The sequence below is a fragment of the Brassica oleracea genome, chromosome C4 (assembly GCF_000695525.1).
Source record: "Brassica oleracea var. oleracea cultivar TO1000 chromosome C4, BOL, whole genome shotgun sequence".
Lineage (NCBI taxonomy): Eukaryota > Viridiplantae > Streptophyta > Magnoliopsida > Brassicales > Brassicaceae > Brassica > Brassica oleracea.
The window spans coordinates 26,098,782-26,107,967 of NC_027751.1; the positions used below are offsets into that span (position 1 = coordinate 26,098,782).

At 36.0% G+C, this 9,186-nt stretch overlaps 1 pseudogene; it reads right to left on the bottom strand.

Annotated features, from left to right (window-relative positions):
- Positions 1-5,940: 5,940 nt before the first annotated feature.
- LOC106337398 lies at positions 5,941-8,929 on the bottom strand (annotated as a pseudogene).
- Between the last annotated feature and the right edge of the window lie 257 nt (positions 8,930-9,186).

Sequence of the window (9,186 nt, forward strand, 5' to 3'; positions counted from 1 at the left end):
AACCAAAGCGATCAAGTTATACTGCTAAAAATCTTACCAAATTCTTGTGTCTTAGCTTAAAAACACACGTCTTTTCTCTTTCGAAACCATATTTATATAAACCTAACATGTCCCGTTTCTTAACTTTTCCTCTGTAGTCTGTAGATATCTGCTCCATTGCTCTTCCTCACAATTTTATGTTCCCAGAACTCACTTGACACTGCATCAAGCATAGGCAGATGTGAATTTGAGGCTTCTACGGCATGTTCGTGGTAAGCAATCATGTCTTTTTGAGAGATAACCATCCTAAGCAACAGCAAAACGTAGATGTCATAAGAAGATTAGAAACTTACGAACCTTTGATACCTATAAGTTTTAGAGAGTCCATCTATCTTTAAATCAAGTTTAAGTAGGTGTCTTTATCTATTTAAGAAATGAGAATCTGAACGTAGAGTTAATCATGGTTTAAATGGAGGAAAAAGATAAGTGAGTACCTACTACACGTTTCACTGAATTTTCGGTAGAACTCACCAGCAAGGAACTCTAAGAATGTAGTGGGAAAAGGGAACATGAGAGAGCCGATGTGGATGATGATCATTAAAGAAATCGACTGTCACGCTCTTGGTTCCGATAAGGATGCCTCCTTTGGAATTATTGCAAGCTTCCCAGAAATGGATTAGCCTAAACATCAACTTGGAATCTCTTGGTCCTGCTGAAACAAAAGTGGAGAATGGCTTGTATTGCACGGTGGCGACTGCCGTTTGATTTGCCATAGTGATGGGACGCGTTTGCTGAGGAAGAGATTGTTGGGTTGGAATATATATATAGTCTCAATAGGGAAAGGAGAGAGATGGGATGCGTTTCATTTAAGTGATTAATTATGGGATCTTCAAGAGGCATTGATATCATTGAGTAAGAGGAGAGATGTGGAGAGTTACACGCCGATTTCTTTGGAGGATAGCTTTGACTCATCATTGTTGTCGTCGCAGGCGTTATACAGAGGAGATGGGAAGACAATGAGTTTTGGAGGATCTGTAGATGCCGTGACAACTTAGGTTAGAAGAAGAGGAAAGTAAAACAAACTGGTCATTAAAATTAATGTGCATATTACGTAGCACAGATTCGTGGTCCAACAGCTTAACATCCTTGATGACATGTACAAATAATTGGTTATGAATATTTTGTGCTACGTGGCACATTTAGAATTGTTTCAATTTAGTTCCTTTTATATAATAGAGATTTGATGTATAGTGTTGTTTGGTTCAACGAAATCGGACCTTTTTTTTTTTTTTTTGATAATCCAGGTATACGGACCTAAGTCCGACTATCCCACCGCGTCTAACCGGAATTGGAGAGTCCTGGCGGCCAAACGGAAACCATGTTAAATCCGCTGTGGCTGGGCCTCGAACTCGTGATGGCGGACATCTCAGCCGAGGTTCCTATACCACCAGACCGCGAGGCCCGGTTAAACTGTATAGGTTGAACTTTTTATAGTGACTGGGCACACCCCGAAGGGCCACCTCGCCAGAAATCCCCGTAGGGATTTTTTAGCTAACCCAGTACCATCCCGCTGTCCCTAAATATCGAACTGGCGACCTCGGATAGTCGTGTGTGAGAAACATTCAGTACTGCCGCTAGGCCACCTGACGTTCTCAACCAAATCGGACCTGGTGTGTAATAACGCCATAAAATATGGTTTACTTGTGAGGATAATGTGTTTTTAAATATTTAATTTTCTATACGATGCTTTATAATACTAGTTGTATATTCAACAATTCATCGCTCCACGACTCCGTACTAGTCCAATACGTACACCAACATGAACGTAACACTCGCAGCTTCAAATCTATAGGTCCCATTTGACTCGCGCATGCCCAAACTTCAAACTTATTTTTTGATAAGTACCAAACTTCGAACCTAGCGTTATATATTTTTTTCTCACGAAAATGTTAAATGAATGAATTGTTTTTTTCGACTAAAGTGGGTTTGGAGAATTCGTCCCTGCAATGTTTTTGTATCTAAATTACTAAGTATTTGTAAACAGCTTAATTTCTAAGGGGTTACTCTTCTTATTCATCTATACTAGAGGAGCTTGACACGCCATTAAAACTACTTGGTTTAAATGATAAATGCATGAATTGATAAACACACTGAAAAGGAAATGTTTTAAATAGAATTTTGAAGAAAAACCAATTCCACAGAGCAAAAATAAATAACTTTCTTCGATTAAAAAAAAGCACTGAGACTCCGGGGAAAATGATCAACCTCACTGGAATTATAAAACAGTACTGCCTTTCAACATTAGAGTTAATAATATATCTACAAAGGAAAGATAATCCGTTATTGTATTGCACCTAGAATTAAGTTTTTTTTTTTGTAAACTAGAATTATGTTGGCACTAACTGATTCTCGCATAGTTTATGCCACAAAGCAGTATACAATATTTTCAACGGTGAGTTTCCACGAACTACCCAACAATGCAAATGCGATGACTTTCGAACAACGCATTAAGTTTCAACCTTTCAGGTAAGAACAGTTTATTGTCTTATGTGTTTTTCTAAATAAGGAAAAAATCAAATCGAAAATCAACGAAAGAAAGACAGAGACATCCCTAGAAAGTCACATAATGTTAATTATTTAACGTTTTCTTATAGAAAGTTTATTATCTTACGTTAACATGTAATTGATGTTGAAAATATATTATTCAACTTGTTGACACAAAATATAAAGATAATTCAGTTTGGTGTTTTCTTTCTCCGGCTGAGAATGATATAAAGATAACCCATTTGAAATGACGAGAAAAAATATTAGGAGTTGACAAAGAAAAGGAAGTCAGCTCAAAAAACAAAACTACAATAATATACTACATCGTGATTTATAAATTTAATCATAGGCCTCCAATTCGGTTACGTTTGAGTTTATTTATAAAATTTACGTAGATGATTAAAAATTTAATGTATGATATCTCAGTGTGAACAATTCATTACCTAAATACCTACTCTTCTTACATAAAAACCATTTCATTACCTACTTAATTTCGGTATATTAGTTTTTTTAATAATGTGACCCTCCAAAACACATTGTTGGTGATCGTAATAGATTAACACGATTTGAACTAGTGGCTTCATTTGATTACAGTAAACAAAGAAAAGGGTAATCTATTTTTAACAAGAAAAAAATATCGTTTTAACATTTTTACCACACAAGTAGTGATCTTCCACCTGTGGAAGCAACGAAACAACCTCATCCATAATCACATCTCTCTATCTGTTGCTTCGATCTTCCACTGCATTGACAAGGAGCTGAGAAATATCATATCTGCTAGGAAAGGGAGGAAACAATTCAGATCACTCATGTCCATGTGGCTGATATGATTTGATTCTTACAAAAGTTACTTAGCATCTAGTATGTTTTAGTTGGTGATTCATCTTGATTTTATTCTTTTTTGCTGGGATGTTTCAGATTTATGTTTAGGCTTGGGCGTTCGGGTACCCGTTGGCATTCGGATCGGATTTTTCGGGTTTTCGGATTTTCGGGTTTACGCTTCTAGGTCCCATACTAAAATTTTATTAGTACGGGTCTGGTTCGGATAATAACACTTCGGATTCGGTTCAAAATTGTATTGCATCATAAAACCCATAAAGTAATCATATATCGTACGGATTCGGGTTATATCGGTTCGGTTCGGATATAACCAAAGTAAAAAACAAAATTTAAAACATAAAGAAAAATATCTAAATTAAATAAAAATTAATCTATCACATATAAAATTGATAAAATAGCAATAAAATGTTAAATCAAGCATGAAAACAAACATCATTTGTAAACAATATGTATTGCTTTAAAGAAAGTAGACTTTTTATTTCAATGATCAAATTATAAAATACTTATTTAATTATAACTAATTGTGTACTTAAATCATTTATTAGAATTTTAATATTTAATATTATATAAAATATTACCACAAATATTAAATTTAATAATTGGAATACTTATATATATTTCAAAATATTTATATTGACTATTAATTTCGGATTTTTCGGGTTACCCGTTCGGGTTCGGTTAATAACACTTCGGGTTCGGATATTTTTTGTACCACCCTACAAGACCCATTCGGGTATTTTTACGTTTCAGGTCGAATAACGGATCGGGTTTTTCGGTTCGGGTTCGGTTCGGATTTCGGGTTCCGGATTTTATGTCCAGGCCTACTTATGTTTGTTTGCAAGCTTTTTTTTATTTATATGATATTTACAATTTAGCAACAAAAAAAAATTACCAAAAAAAAAGAAAAAAAATATCTTTAAGGATGTCCAGTCTGATATTAAAATAATAATATTATTGTCATTACTATTTTAAAATTCATATATAAGCTGGGTGCTACTGCTGACTGTTGAGACGCAAAAAGAAGAATAAGTGGGTGTTAAAAGGTGAAAAATTCGATTAATGATAATGTATAATACTAATGCGTATAGGTATAGCCGTATAGCTGCTAATATTTTTGTCTATATTAGTACGGATGATCGTACGTGACGTGCATGAACTCCTTTCGAAGCCTCGAAGGTCAATTAAAAGGTATATGGGACAAACGTCCGATTAATAAACACGTCGTTAAATCTTTAATTGCTCTCGCATAAATCAAAGATTAGTCGGTTCCTTAATCAGCGTTGAATTAAATACGTTATTTACAACAATAAGTTATCCTTCCGTTCCTAAAAAATCTATATTCTAGAAAAAAAAAAAATTTAAAAAAAATATATATTTTATATTTCTAATGCAATTTTTGTCAATTAATAATGCGAAACTGTAAGTTTAAGAATACTAATTACATTTCTTAAAATTTTACTGGTTTAAAAATATAGGAAATATATATAAAATTACAAAAAAAACTATGTATTTATAGCTAAATTTTAGTATGTTTTGCTAAAAAAAGTGAAAATTTTAAAACATTGATTTTTTAGAAAGGGATGAAGTATTTAATTTCACAATTTGGTCTCACTTTCTTCTTCGATAAAGTCAACGAATAAGGAAAAAAACATGCAATTTTCAAATATATATACGACTAAATATATATTTTGATACGTGATCAGTAATCGACGATCGTATGCAAATACAATAATCCTGGTTAGTCGTTAAGATTGTCGTTTGGTGATAATACGTAAAATGACGTGTACCGAATTGTACAGCTTGGTCAAGTCCGCCATGGCAACCAAATCTTTTTTGAAGGTATGACGAAGGAATGTTTTATACTAATGTCACGTTAACGTGGACCCTTTACACACGTGCACTACTTTCTACTTATTTGGTATAAAATGGCCCTAGAAAAGCCCATAAATTATTTAAGCGGACTAGTAATTGCATGATTAGAGCCCAAGTCTAGTAACATTAAGACTCCAGCATGGGCCCTTATATCAAGCCCATGAATATATATGAGGGTCGAGAGGAATTGACAGGTCAGAAGTGAAAAACGACACGCAGTGCTACTCGTAGGTGTTAAAACAGCAGAAAATGCCAAAACACAGATAAATGTTCCCATTTTTTTACTTTTTATTTTTATAGATGTTCTATACATGTACAGAAAACACTTTGGGTAAAGGTTAAATCTTATATATTTTGATAATCAATCCGTTAGTTTACAACTTACAAAGATGAAGAGATAATTTTAATTTTTTTGTTGTACAAGAAAAAAAAAATAATTTAATTTAATTTTTTTTTTACGGAACTCGAACTTTACGGAACTCGAACTTTACAGAACTCAAACCAAAACTTAAAGAACACAGTTAGAGCAAGTCCATTGGTAAGAGACCCTAATGGACTCTTATGAATAAATTAGTAGTTAATCTGTTGATTTGAAAAGTTAAAAACCTTTGTCAGTATAATTGATTTTTTCATCTTCCAATGGGTTCTTAAAATTTTTTTTTTTTTGAACATCATTTCCTTCAGATGATTGGTTTCCTATTTAGTCAAAGTTTCATCTTTTCTTGCATGCACATTTTACCTTCACAGCTTTGATACATAGTCTACTATATGTTGTAGATTCTATTCGGGAGTTTCAGATGCACTGAAATTTACCAGCTCAAAAATTTACATTGTCACCACAAAACAGGTGTTGTAATATGACACAGAGAAAGAAAGAGCAGAGGCATCAAGCATTCCTAGGATTCAGGTTATCGAGCTTTCCACGTTTAGCAATAAGCTTAAACGAGGATTCTTCACCTTCAGCGCAGTAACCTGAATCCTTCAGCGCATGTATTCATAAACGAGGATTCTTCACCTTCAGCGCAGTAACCAAACAATGTCACGAGGTGTTCGTGGCGCAAGAGGGAGAGCATTAGGACTTCCACGAGAAACTCTTTGTCTCCTTGATGACCAGTTGTATCAAGCATCTTAACAGCCACATTCTTGAACTTTTAACACCAAATAAAAACAAAAACAAGATTCGGTTTATATCAGACATATATCACAGTTCTTTTTTTTTAAATCACAACTCTAGATGATATATGTTGAGAGTTACCTGTCCAGGAGGAAACTCTAACTTTCCTTTGAAAGCAGAACCGAAACCACCATGTCCGGTCATAGATTCGAGCCTGAAATTGTTAGTTGCGGTGGCGAGTTCTCGGTATGTGAAACATTGAGTTTGCTTGCTAGGATCTTGCTGCTGTGTTCCAGAATCCAGTGAAGCTCTTGCTATATTAGCTACAGAGAAACCAAATTTAAAGAAAAACAACACACACAGACACACAATAAGAGTCTGTGTCACATGTTACACTGTGATCAGCAAGTACAAAAGAGAGAGACTTTGATCAATAAAGCATAAACCTTTAGATGTGTGACACAGACTAATAACATGACAATCGATTTCTATGATCCGTTCAGGAGATAAAAGGAAGAGACTTTTTGATTTGAATTACTAAAAGGAAAACATTATCTAAATTATCATCAAATCCAAAAACCACATTTAACACATCGAAAGAGATTCATAAAACTAACCGTGAGAAACGATTCGAAATCGAGATCATCGTAGGCTGCGTAATCAGAAGCCAAATATGGTAAGATCTCTCTGATTTCTTTCTCCTTGAACGCAGAGGTGAGTGACTTCACCAACACAAGTGGAAGATCCTCTAACGCAAACTAAAACACGAATCTGCCAGACATCAACCTCTCTGAAAGAGAAGAAGATGGAGATCATAAGCTAGAGAGAAGATGGAGGTGATTGGGATTGGAGGAGGAAGAGGGATTGATTCCTTGAAACATCTAGGAAGAGCGATGAAGAAAGACTTGGAAAATTAAATACCCAATGGCAAAGGGACACGCAGGGTTTTTAACCGATTCTTAAAACACCATATTAAGGATCGGTTCTGTGCATTTAGCCTATTTTTGATTTATTTATTTTTTGTTTTTTTTAGAACCTCCTTTTAAAACCTTCCCGATGGAGATGGTCCTAATCACATGAGTATAAGAAAGTAAAAAAAAAAAAAAAATGTATCCCTTATATTTTCTCCTAGCCGCGAAGTCCACTGAAACAGCTTCACTTGATGAAACTTGAGCAATGGTTTGGTCTGTTTCATTTACATTTCAAGCTGGTAAGATAAACTTGAGACTGGATCACCGTGAATCCCACCACTTTGCCTCGAGTAAGATTCACCGTCAACTTCTTATCTTGCTTCCTTCTCAAGACATCCTCCATGAAAACAATCGAAAAATCAACTCCACTCTCAACTTGAAAAATCTCAACCACAGGATCAAAGGACAAGGCCAGCTTCTGAAGTGTCCAGACCGAGCTAGCCATCGCAAGAAAAGACTCATAGAACGTGCTCAGAGACCTCCAAGAACTCAACACAGCTTCTCTCTCATCCATGTTGCTGAAAATAGAAGACTCAATGAATGAGCTCGTGATACTTGTCATCGCAAAACCTAGAGAATGCACAATCTTTATCTCTTTCAAGAAGCTCCATAGGATCACTCGACACATGCTGCATCAACTCCCTCAACGAAGAGCTCTCAGATTCATCGAAACATCCCCAAGCAAACATAAGACAACAACGCATACCTATAATGCCCTTTCTCAGCGTAATCAACCTCAGGATGAACATAACTAGCAGCTAAACCCAAATCCCACCCAGCTTTCTCCATCAGCTCAATCAAACGATAGTGAACTTCTTCACACCTTTCATTACATCACGCAGCATAGACTCATAAACCCTAACGGATAACACAACATCAGACGAGTTTTCAGACAATCTCTTCGACAGCTTCGAGTTAGACTTCTGAGCCTCGCTTAGTGTCTTCCTCAGACTCAAAACTCGCGAATCCTTACCGTCCATCTCAGCTTGTAACCGGTTTGAAACCGTTCCCAAAGCTCTGAGCTTGCTCTGATTCTCCTGAACCCTAGATTCCAAGCAAGACCCAATCGGTCTCAAGATCCAAACTTTGGCGATGGGTTCGATAGAACTGCTTGAGATCAGAGAGTTTCTGGAGGTTGGAGACGAGAGCTCTGTCAGCAGCCTTGACGGTTTCTTCGACGAAGGGGAAGTGTGCGGATTGTAATTGGAGATACGAAGCTTCGAAAGAGGATACGGTGGCGAATACCGACGAGATCAGACTCGATTCCATCTGGGTATTTGTCGGTTTAACTAAAGTCTTGGTCTTGGAATCGTTAACCGGAGGAGTGGTGATGAAATCCTCGTCGTCTTCTTCGGTGAAGAGCTCGAAAGTCTTGGTTTTGACCGACATGGCGAGTTTCTGGAACATGGCGGAGAGTTGTGGAAGAGGAGCTCATGTGTCCACTTCCCGCATTGCTGGAATTCACAAGAAGACGAAGGAGGAAGAAAGCAAAGGTTTATCCTTTATTACTAAAGCGAAGATCTAAAAGTTTGTGCTTGAGGAGGAGGGGTTAATGGTGGTGGTGGTGCTTTTGATGCATTGGAAGAAAGGAATGCACAAGCCTTTCCCTTTCCACTCTCTTCTTTCTTTATTTTTGTTATAAATTAAACATTGAAATGATCATCCACTTCTTTACCAAACTCAAGCACTATGATCATCCACTCATTTACCAACTCAAGCACTATGATCATCTACTCATCAAACACTATGATCACCCACTCATTTACCAAATTAAGCACTATCTTTGTTATTTTATGTATTGTTGTTCACTATAAATACCATCACTCATCTCACTCTTTTGTACACCAAAAACAAGAACAAGAGTTT